The sequence below is a fragment of the Chiloscyllium plagiosum genome, unplaced genomic scaffold, assembly GCF_037043375.1.
Source record: "Chiloscyllium plagiosum isolate Xiang-an unplaced genomic scaffold, Cpla_swu_hap1 HiC_scaffold_8, whole genome shotgun sequence".
NCBI classification, from domain to species: Eukaryota; Metazoa; Chordata; class Chondrichthyes; order Orectolobiformes; family Hemiscylliidae; genus Chiloscyllium; species Chiloscyllium plagiosum.
In genome coordinates, this window is record NW_028270146.1 from 110,919,854 (window position 1) to 110,931,826 (window position 11,973).

General features: G+C 45.0%; 3 non-coding genes across 3 annotated transcripts; all 3 read left to right on the forward strand.

The window, feature by feature from the left end:
• The first annotated feature begins 641 nt into the window (after positions 1-641).
• trnav-aac (transfer RNA valine (anticodon AAC)) lies at positions 642-714 on the forward strand. Its single transcript has one exon. It is a non-coding gene; the product is annotated as a tRNA-Val (tRNA).
• A 3,290-nt stretch (positions 715-4,004) lies between these two features.
• trnav-aac (transfer RNA valine (anticodon AAC)) lies at positions 4,005-4,077 on the forward strand. Its single transcript has one exon. It is a non-coding gene; the product is annotated as a tRNA-Val (tRNA).
• A 3,281-nt stretch (positions 4,078-7,358) lies between these two features.
• trnav-aac (transfer RNA valine (anticodon AAC)) lies at positions 7,359-7,431 on the forward strand. The gene has a single exon. It is a non-coding gene; the product is annotated as a tRNA-Val (tRNA).
• The last annotated feature ends 4,542 nt before the right edge of the window (positions 7,432-11,973 follow it).

Here is an 11,973-nt window from a genome sequence, read left to right on the forward strand (position 1 = left end):
GGCAAACTCCGCTGAAAATTAATCCTTTAAAGCCGGTGGAAGCAACATGACGTTATTGGGGTTCACCTGGAAAAAAATACTTCGGTAAAATACATGCTCACCACATAGCCAAAATTAAACAAGTCTCGTTCCCCAGCTTTTGGCTCCAATCCCTCTAAACGCATCCTATCCAGAAACTCACCCGATTACCTTTGCAATTTTCTGAGTGTAATAGCCTCCTCCACATCCTCTGGTAGATCATTCCAAACACGCACAACCTTCTTTGTGGGAAATGTGCGTCAGGTCCTTTGTCACTTTCAACCCACTCACCTTAAAGCTATGCTGTCGAGTTTTCAACTCACACCAACTTGGGTAAAACACGTAAATACTCAGTTTACCACCCTTCCATAAGGTCATGTCGCAGCTGTTACGCTGCAGGGAAAGTTTATTCCACCAGCCTATTCCATCTCGCCCCACGGTACAAACATCGACGACATCTTTGTCTATATCTTGTCATCAATTTAAAGTGTCTTTTTTACGTTTTCAAGATGTCGATTACGCTGGACAATAACGAGCTATCGGAAACAGAAAGGTGAAACAGAGAACGGATTCAACTTTCAGTGCTGGACGCCACAGGGCCGCAGAACAGGCGGCTGTGGCTCGTTTCTGTAGTGTAGTGGTCATCACGTTCGCCTAACACGCGAAAGGTCCCCAGTTCGAAACTGGGCAGAAACTGTTTTGTTCTTCAACTGCAGCCTTTTACATGGACAAGAGCTGAGCTTTCTTGCATCTTTCCCATCTGCAAACCTGCCTTCGAATTTGCTTCAACAAATCTGTTCTCGTCGTGAAATGTAATGCCATTCCATTTAATTACAGTGCAAAGCGTTGTTAAGTTTTTCTCCAACCTGGTTCTGACCACATGCCATTCTGTTGGAGAGTGTAGTTACCGCCTTCTGATCCTTCCACGAAAAGCAGTACCGCATTTGCCTTCCTTGCGCAGGCGGCTCGCTTCAAAGACAGGAAAGAAGCAGATGCTCTGGTGTCACAGCGCACCACGAATTCCTGAACGTGTCTGTCTGTCAAATGTATCCCAAGGTCGTCTCAGAAAGACCTCATTTGGAAGCTATCAATCGTTATTCAACGTGCGAGAATTGGCACCAGATATCCTGAATCATGTTTTGGAGCAATTCGCACGTTAGTGGCTCATTCAATCAGCAACAGCAATGAAAGAAATTGCACTCTCAGAGGAACCTTTCTACTTGCGCATTCAGAGCGTCGCTATTATGAAGGTCCGCCCCGAGATCTAAGTCATGTTGGAACTGAAACGGAGAAATCAACAGAGAGGCTACAGAATGACATCGCATCCATTTGGTTTTCTTTAAATCACTGACGAGCAGGAAAATGTAAACGGGGAGTGCGAGTGGGGAAGTGAGGCAGTTGCAGCTCTGGTGAAATTCTTTCTTTGTGATTCACTCAGCAACCAGAGACGTGAAGGTGACTCAGGCGTGAAAGCTCTTCATATCGAGAACAAAAAGCACTCAAGGGCAGTTAGCACCTTCTTCTGGTGTGGGGGTGGGGTGAGGTAATTACCTTTTGACTTCTGTTACTATGTTCAGAAACTGGCTTTTAGATTGAGGTGAACAGAAACTGCATTTCTAAAAAGCACCACGGAATTTAGCAAAATTTATTGAGTCGCTTCTCCTCGATTCCCACACAGGTTTCCAATTCAGTTGGTATCCATGTGGCTCATGTCCAGGAGCGAACGTCTCAGTAGCAAATTGCACGGTTAAGGTAAAAGGCAAGGAAAGTGGCATCTCGAACTGGCTCCGAGGTCAGAGCATTCTCTCAATGTGATCTGTCGTTCTCGGATTGTAATGCTACCTCCGGTTTTAGGGTGGAGAACATTCTTTGGGACTCCTATTCTGAAAAAAAAACACAGACACATTGACTGAAACTATGCTGCACGGTATGATGTGGAACACGGCCTGCTCAGGTTTGTGCATTTTCCCTGTAGTCCGGTGTGTTTCGTGTTCCGTGTAAACGTGAAAGTCGTCCTGTTTCGAGCAATGGGTGAAATCATTTAGCAAAGCAAGAATGGAAATTCCAGTAATGTCAAGCAGCTCATGGTTATTTGACCAAATCATAAGCGAACCCATATTCTCACGCACTCACAGATACATTTGTAGCTGAAAAGAGTCTGAGAAGATAGACTGAGCTTACCATTGATTTTTGCCTGGATTGATGGGCTATCAATATCTGCTGCGAAAATGACATTGTTGCCGGGCACATCCCAGCAGCTGTGCGAGTCCGAGAGGAATCATGGAACCGTTTTCATGTGACTTTCCATCTGTTGTTATGCAGGAGCACAATTGGAAATATAAGAAAATGAGGCGGCGCCGCCGGCTGGTAGTGTGGCCGAGCGGTCTAAGGCGCTGGATCCAGGTTCCAGTCTCGAAAGGGGCGCGGGTTCAAAACCCACCGCTGCCATTTCTGCTGATCAACTCCAATGCTGCAGCTTGTTAAAATGCTGTTTTGGTGTCCACTGTATAATGATGTTGAAAACAAAAGTAAAATGGGTTTGCTTCGCAGGGAATTAACTGTGGTGTGGGATACTGCCAAATATTCCAAAATGTCTCTACTGTCATGATGGTGTTCGACTCCCGCGCGGAGAATCGCAAACAGTTGTGCCGTCCCAGGCAGGTTGAGCCTTTACTGGAACCGAATGGAGACTGTTATTTCATCGCTGTTGTGAAACGAAGTCCTACGGTGACTCTACTCGTTGTTATTTGAGTTTCAAGCTAATGGGAAAATCGTTCCAATGAATTTCGATGTCCTACCTTATTGAATTTCTCACATTTCCTTCATTTCCGTCCTGGAAACATCAGAAGGGAAAGGTAATCTAATCGAGACTGTGATTGGTGAAATTCACTTTTTACGGCCAATTCTTATTATGTTCTTTCTTTCTCTCTTTTCAGCATTGTCTGGAAAGTGGTGGTGCAGTAAGGCTGCAGCATGTTTGAAAGAGTCGTTTGGAAATGTCCCGTTGTTAGTTGTGAGATTACTTTATGACTCATTCCCTCGGACTGTATCACATTTAGCATTCATGCATCTCTGTGTCTGAAAATGCGTGAGGTATGCCAGTTTTGTTTGTGTTCCGTGTTAAATGCTTTCTGTTTTGCGATTCGCTCAATACATTTCGATTTAACAGTGTTTCTGAGGTAACTTCCAGCAGCCAAAATCCTCAGCTGAGGATCTGGGAAAATTTCACAGAGTATGGTCAGTCGGAGCTAAAGTAAGGAAGTCGGTCGTTTCTACAGTGTTTCACAATACTACCTTTCCCGTGAGCAGTCGAACAGACTAAATGATTGTGCCACAGACTGCGATGGCAAACTCCGCTGAAAATTAATCCTTTAAAGCCGGTGGAAGCAACATGACGTTATTGGGGTTCACCTGGAAAAAAATACTTCGGTAAAATACATGCTCACCACATAGCCAAAATTAAACAAGTCTCGTTCCCCAGCATTTGGCTCCAATCCCTCTAAACGCATCCTATCCAGAAACTCACCCGATTACCTTTGCAATTTTCTGAGTGTAATAGCCTCCTCCACATCCTCTGGTAGATCATTCCATACACGCACAACCTTCTTTGTGGGAAATGTGCCTCAGGTCCTTTGTCACTTTCAACCCACTCACCTTAAAGCTATGCTGTCGAGTTTTCAACTCACACCAACTTGGGTAAAACACGTAAATACTCAGTTTACCACCCTTCCATAAGGTCATGTCGCAGCTGTTACGCTGCAGGGAAAGTTTATTCCACCAGCCTATTCCATCTCGCCCCACGGTACAAACATCGACGACATCTTTGTCTATATCTTGTCATCAATTTAAAGTGTCTTTTTTACGTTTTCAAGATGTCGATTACGCTGGACAATAACGAGCTATCGGAAACAGAAAGGTGAAACAGAGAACGGATTCAACTTTCAGTGCTGGACGCCACAGGGCCGCAGAACAGGCGGCTGTGGCTCGTTTCTGTAGTGTAGTGGTCATCACGTTCGCCTAACACGCGAAAGGTCCCCAGTTCGAAACTGGGCAGAAACTGTTTTGTTCTTCAACTGCAGCCTTTTACATGGACAAGAGCTGAGCTTTCTTGCATCTTTCCCATCTGCAAACCTGCCTTCGAATTTGCTTCAACAAATCTGTTCTCGTCGTGAAATGTAATGCCATTCCATTTAATTACAGTGCAAAGCGTTGTTAAGTTTTTCTCCAACCTGGTTCTGACCACATGCCATTCTGTTGGAGAGTGTAGTTACCGCCTTCTGATCCTTCCACGAAAAGCAGTACCGCATTTGCCTTCCTTGCGCAGGCGGCTCGCTTCAAAGACAGGAACGAAGCAGATGCTCTGGTGTCACAGCGCACCACGAATTCCTGAACGTGTCTGTCTGTCAAATGTATCCCAAGGTCGTCTCAGAAAGACCTCATTTGGAAGCTATCAATCGTTATTCAACGTGCGAGAATTGGCACCAGATATCCTGAATCATGTTTTGGAGCAATTCGCACGTTAGTGGCTCATTCAATCAGCAACAGCAATGAAAGAAATTGCACTCTCAGAGGAACCTTTCTACTTGCGCATTCAGAGCGTCGCTATTATGAAGGTCCGCCCCGAGATCTAAGTCATGTTGGAACTGAAACGGAGAAATCAACAGAGAGGCTACAGAATGACATCGCATCCATTTGGTTTTCTTTAAATCACTGACGAGCAGGAAAATGTAAACGGGGAGTGCGAGTGGGGAAGTGAGGCAGTTGCAGCTCTGGTGAAATTCTTTCTTTATGATTCACTCAGCAACCAGAGACGTGAAGGTGACTCAGGCGTGAAAGCTCTTCACATCGAGAACAAAAAGCACTCAAGGGCAGTTAGCACCTTCTTCTGGAGTGGGGGTGGGGTGAGGTAATTACCTTTTGACTTCTGTTACTATGTTCAGAAACTGGCTTTTAGATTGAGGTGAACAGAAACTGCATTTCTAAAAAGCACCACGGAATTTAGCAAAATTTATTGAGTCGCTTCTCCTCGATTCCCACACAGGTTTCCAATTCAGTTGGTATCCATGTGGCTCATGTCCAGGAGCGAACGTCTCAGTAGCAAATTGCACGGTTCAGGTAAAAGGCAAGGAAAGTGGCATCTCGAACTGGCTCCGAGGTCAGAGCATTCTCTCAATGTGATCTGTCGTTCTCGGATTGTAATGCTACCTCCGGTTTTAGGGTGGAGAACATTCTTTGGGACTCCTATTCTGAAAAAAAACCACAGACACATTGACTGAAACTATGCTGCACGGTATGATGCGGAACACGGCCTGCTCAGGTTTGTGCATTTTCCCTGTAGTCCGGTGTGTTTCGTGTTCCGTGTAAACGTGAAAGTCGTCCTGTTTCGAGCAATGGGTGAAATCATTTAGCAAAGCAAGAATGGAAATTCCAGTAATGTCAAGCAGCTCATGGTTATTTGACCAAATCATAAGCGAACCCATATTCTCACGCACTCACAGATACATTTGTAGCTGAAAAGAGTCTGAGAAGATAGACTGAGCTTACCATTGATTTTTGCCTGGATTGATGAGCTATCAATATCTGCTGCGAAAATGACATTGTTGCCGGGCACATCCCAGCAGCTGTGCGAGTCCGAGAGGAATCATGGAACCGTTTTCATGTGACTTTCCATCTGTTGTTATGCAGGAGCACAATTGGAAATATAAGAAAATGAGGCGGCGCCGCCGGCTGGTAGTGTGGCCGAGCGGTCTAAGGCGCTGGATCCAGGTTCCAGTCTCGAAAGGGGCGCGGGTTCGAAACCCACCACTGCCATTTCTGCTGATCAACTCCAATGCTGCAGCTTGTTAAAATGCTGTTTTGGTGTCCACTGTATATTGATGTTGAAAACAAAAGTAAAATGGGTTTGCTTCGCAGGGAATTAACTGTGGTGTGGGATACTGCCAAATATTCCAAAATGTCTCTACTGTCATGATGGTGTTCGACTCCCGCGCGGAGAATCGCAAACCCGTCCCAGGCAGGTTGAGCCTTTACTGGAACCGAATGGAGACTGTTATTTCATCGCTGTTGTGAAACGAAGTCCTACGGTGACTCTACTCGTTGTTATTTGAGTTTCAAGCTAATGGGAAAATCGTTCCAATGAATTTCGATGTCCTACCTTATTGAATTTCTCACATTTCCTTCATTTCCGTCCTGGAAACATCAGAAGGGAAAGGTAATCTAATCGAGACTGTGATTGGTGAAATTCACTTTTTACGGCCAATTCTTATTATGTTCTTTCTTTCTCTCTTTTCAGCATTGTCTGGAAAGTGGTGGTGCAGTAAGGCTGCAGCATGTTTGAAAGAGTCGTTTGGAAATGTCCCGTTGTTAGTTGTGAGATTACTTTATGACTCATTCCCTCGGACTGTATCACATTTAGCATTCATGCATCTCTGTCTGAAAATGCGTGAGGTATGCCAGTTTTGTTTGTGTTCCGTGTTAAATGCTTTCTGTTTTGCGATTCGCTCAATACATTTCGATTTAACAGTGTTTCTGAGGTAACTTCCAGCAGCCAAAATCCTCAGCTGAGGATCTGGGAAAATTTCACAGAGTATGGTCAGTCGGAGCTAAAGTAAGGAAGTCGGTCGTTTCTACAGTGTTTCACAATACTACCTTTCCCGTGAGCAGTCGAACAGACTAAATGATTGTGCCACAGACTGCGATGGCAAACACCGCTGAAAATTAATCCTTTAAAGCCGGTGGAAGCAACATGACGTTATTGGGGTACACCTGGAAAAAAATACTTCGGTAAAATACATGCTCACCACATAGCCAAAATTAAACAAGTCTCGTTCCCCAGCATTTGGCTCCAATCCCTCTAAACGCATCCTATCCAGAAACTCACCCGATTACCTTTGCAATTTTCTGAGTGTAATAGCCTCCTCCACATCCTCTGGTAGATCATTCCAAACACGCACAACCTTCTTTGTGGGAAATGTGCCTCAGGTCCTTTGTCACTTTCAACCCACTCACCTTAAAGCTATGCTGTCGAGTTTTCAACTCACACCAACTTGGGTAAAACACGTAAATACTCAGTTTACCACCCTTCCATAAGGTCATGTCGCAGCTGTTACGCTGCAGGGAAAGTTTATTCCACCAGCCTATTCCATCTCGCCCCACGGTACAAACATCGACGACATCTTTGTCTATATCTTGTCATCAATTTAAAGTGTCTTTTTTACGTTTTCAAGATGTCGATTACGCTGGACAATAACGAGCTATCGGAAACAGAAAGGTGAAACAGAGAACGGATTCAACTTTCAGTGCTGGACGCCACAGGGCCGCAGAACAGGCGGCTGTGGCTCGTTTCTGTAGTGTAGTGGTCATCACGTTCGCCTAACACGCGAAAGGTCCCCAGTTCGAAACTGGGCAGAAACTGTTTTGTTCTTCAACTGCAGCCTTTTACATGGACAAGAGCTGAGCTTTCTTGCATCTTTCCCATCTGCAAACCTGCCTTCGAATTTGCTTCAACAAATCTGTTCTCGTCGTGAAATGTAATGCCATTCCATTTAATTACAGTGCAAAGCGTTGTTAAGTTTTTCTCCAACCTGGTTCTGATCACATGCCATTCTGTTGGAGAGTGTAGTTACCGCCTTCTGATCCTTCCACGAAAAGCAGTACCGCATTTGCCTTCCTTGCGCAGGCGGCTCGCTTCAAAGACAGGAAAGAAGCAGATGCTCTGGTGTCACAGCGCACCACGAATTCCTGAACTTGTCTGTCTGTCAAATGTATCCCAAGGTCGTCTCAGAAAGACCTCATTTGGAAGCTATCAATCGTTATTCAACGTGCGAGAATTGGCACCAGATATCCTAAATCATGTTTTGGAGCAATTCGCACGTTAGTGGCTCATTCAATCAGCAACAGCAATGAAAGAAATTGCACTCTCAGAGGAACCTTTCTACTTGCGCATTCAGAGCGTCGCTATTATGAAGATCCGCCCCGAGATCTAAGTCATGTTGGAACTGAAACGGAGAAATCAACAGAGAGGCTACAGAATGACATCGCATCCATTTGGTTTTCTTTAAATCACTGACGAGCAGGAAAATGTAAACGGGGAGTGCGAGTGGGGAAGTGAGGCAGTTGCAGCTCTGGTGAAATTCTTTCTTTGTGATTCACTCAGCAACCAGAGACGTGAAGGTGACTCAGGCGTGAAAGCTCTTCACATCGAGAACAAAAAGCACTCAAGGGCAGTTAGCACCTTCTTCTGGAGTGGGGGTGGGGTGAGGTAATTACCTTTTGACTTCTGTTACTATGTTCAGAAACTGGCTTTTAGATTGAGGTGAACAGAAACTGCATTTCTAAAAAGCACCACGGAATTTAGCAAAATTTATTGAGTCGCTTCTCCTAGATTCCCACACAGGTTTCCAATTCAGTTGGTATCCATGTGGCTCATGTCCAGGAGCGAACGTCTCAGTAGCAAATTGCACGGTTCAGGTAAAAGGCAAGGAAAGTGGCATCTCGAACTGGCTCCGAGGTCAGAGCATTCTCTCAATGTGATCTGTCGTTCTCGGATTGTAATGCTACCTCCGGTTTTAGGGTGGAGAACATTCTTTGGGACTCCTATTCTGAAAAAAAACCACAGACACATTGACTGAAACTATGCTGCACGGTATGATGCGGAACACGGCCTGCTCAGGTTTGTGCATTTTCCCTGTAGTCCGGTGTGTTTCGTGTTCCGTGTAAACGTGAAAGTCGTCCTGTTTCGAGCAATGGGTGAAATCATTTAGCAAAGCAAGAATGGAAATTCCAGTAATGTCAAGCAGCTCATGGTTATTTGACCAAATCATAAGCGAACCCATATTCTCACGCACTCACAGATACATTTGTAGCTGAAAAGAGTCTGAGAAGATAGACTGAGCTTACCATTGATTTTTGCCTGGATTGATGGGCTATCAATATCTGCTGCGAAAATGACATTGTTGCCGGGCACATCCCAGCAGCTGTGCGAGTCCGAGAGGAATCATGGAACCGTTTTCATGTGACTTTGCATCTGTTGTTATGCAGGAGCACAATTGGAAATATAAGAAAATGAGGCGGCGACGCCAGCTGGTAGTGTGGCCGAGCGGTCTAAGGCGCTGGATCCAGGTTCCAGTCTCGAAAGGGGCGCGGGTTCGAAACCCACCACTGCCATTTCTGCTGATCAACTCCAATGCTGCAGCTTGTTAAAATGCTGTTTTGGTGTCCACTGTATATTGATGTTGAAAACAAAAGTAAAATGGGTTTGCTTCGCAGGGAATTAACTGTGGCGTGGGATACTGCCAAATATTCCAAAATGTCTCTACTGTCATGATGGTGTTCGACTCCCGCGCGGAGAATCGCAAACAGTTGTGCCGTCCCAGGCAGGTTGAGCCTTTATTGGAACCGAATGGAGACTGTTATTTCATCGCTGTTGTGAAACGAAGTCCTACGGTGACTCTACTCGTTGTTATTTGAGTTTCAAGCTAATGGGAAAATCGTTCCAATGAATTTCGATGTCCTACCTTATTGAATTTCTCACATTTCCTTCATTTCCGTCCTGGAAACATCAGAAGGGAAAAGTAATCTAATCGAGACTGTGATTGGTGAAATTCACTTTTTACGGCCAATTCTTATTATGTTCTTTCTTTCTCTCTTTTCAGCATTGTCTGGAAAGTGGTGGTGCAGTAAGGCTGCAGCATGTTTGAAAGAGTCGTTTGGAAATGTCCCGTTGTTAGTTGTGAGATTACTTTATGACTCATTCCCTCGGACTGTATCACATTTAGCATTCATGCATCTCTGTGTCTGAAAATGCGTGAGGTATGCCAGTTTTGTTTGTGTTCCGTGTTAAATGCTTTCTGTTTTGCGATTCGCTCAATACATTTCGATTTAACAGTGTTTCTGAGGTAACTTCCAGCAGCCAAAATCCTCAGCTGAGGATCTGGGAAAATTTCACAGAGTATGGTCAGTCGGAGCTAAAGTAAGGAAGTCGGTCGTTTCTACAGTGTTTCACAATACTACCTTTCCCGTGAGCAGTCGAACAGACTAAATGATTGTGCCACAGACTGCGATGGCAAACTCCGCTGAAAATTAATCCTTTAAAGCCGGTGGAAGCAACATGACGTTATTGGGGTTCACCTGGAAAAAAATACTTCGGTAAAATACATGCTCACCACATAGCCAAAATTAAACAAGTCTCGTTCCCCAGCATTTGGCTCCAATCCCTCTAAACGCATCCTATCCAGAAACTCACCCGATTACCTTTGCAATTTTCTGAGTGTAATAGCCTCCTCCACATCCTCTGGTAGATCATTCCAAACACGCACAACCTTCTTTGTGGGAAATGTGCCTCAGGTCCTTTGTCACTTTCAACCCACTCACCTTAAAGCTATGCTGTCGAGTTTTCAACTCACACCAACTTGGGTAAAACACGTAAATACTCAGTTTACCACCCTTCCATAAGGTCATGTCGCAGCTGTTACGCTGCAGGGAAAGTTTATTCCACCAGCCTATTCCATCTCGCCCCACGGTACAAACATCGACGACATCTTTGTCTATATCTTGTCATCAATTTAAAGTGTCTTTTTTACGTTTTCAAGATGTCGATTACGCTGGACAATAACGAGCTATCGGAAACAGAAAGGTGAAACAGAGAACGGATTCAACTTTCAGTGCTGGACGCCACAGGGCCGCAGAACAGGCGGCTGTGGCTCGTTTCTGTAGTGTAGTGGTCATCACGTTCGCCTAACATGCGAAAGGTCCCCAGTTGGAAACTGGGCAGAAACTGTTTTGTTCTTCAACTGCAGCCTTTTACATGGACAAGAGCTGAGCTTTCTTGCATCTTTCCCATCTGCAAACCTGCCTTCGAATTTGCTTCAACAAATCTGTTCTCGTCGTGAAATGTAATGCCATTCCATTTAATTACAGTGCAAAGCGTTGTTAAGTTTTTCTCCAACCTGGTTCTGATCACATGCCATTCTGTTGGAGAGTGTAGTTACCGCCTTCTGATCCTTCCACGAAAAGCAGTACCGCATTTGCCTTCCTTGCGCAGGCGGCTCGCTTCAAAGACAGGAAAGAAGCAGATGCTCTGGTGTCACAGCGCACCACGAATTCCTGAACTTGTCTGTCTGTCAAATGTATCCCAAGGTCGTCTCAGAAAGACCTCATTTGGAAGCTATCAATCGTTATTCAACGTGCGAGAATTGGCACCAGATATCCTGAATCATGTTTTGGAGCAATTCGCACGTTAGTGGCTCATTCAATCAGCAACAGCAATGAAAGAAATTGCACTCTCAGAGGAACCTTTCTACTTGCGCATTCAGAGCGTCGCTATTATGAAGGTCCGCCCCGAGATCTAAGTCATGTTGGAACTGAAACGGAGAAATCAACAGAGAGGCTACAGAATGACATCGCATCCATTTGGTTTTCTTTAAATCACTGACGAGCAGGAAAATGTAAACGGGGAGTGCGAGTGGGGAAGTGAGGCAGTTGCAGCTCTGGTGAAATTCTTTCTTTGTGATTCACTCAGCAACCAGAGACGTGAAGGTGACTCAGGCGTGAAAGCTCTTCACATCGAGAACAAAAAGCACTCAAGGGCAGTTAGCACCTTCTTCTGGAGTGGGGGTGGGGTGAGGTAATTACCTTTTGACTTCTGTTACTATGTTCAGAAACTGGCTTTTAGATTGAGGTGAACAGAAACTGCATTTCTAAAAAGCACCACGGAATTTAGCAAAATTTATTGAGTCGCTTCTCCTCGATTCCCACACAGGTTTCCAATTCAGTTGGTATCCATGTGGCTCATGTCCAGGAGCGAACGTCTCAGTAGCAAATTGCACGGTTAAGGTAAAAGGCAAGGAAAGTGGCATCTCGAACTGGCTCCGAGGTCAGAGCATTCTCTCAATGTGATCTGTCGTTCTCGGATTGTAATGCTACCTCCGGTTTTAGGGTGGAGAACATTCTTTGGGA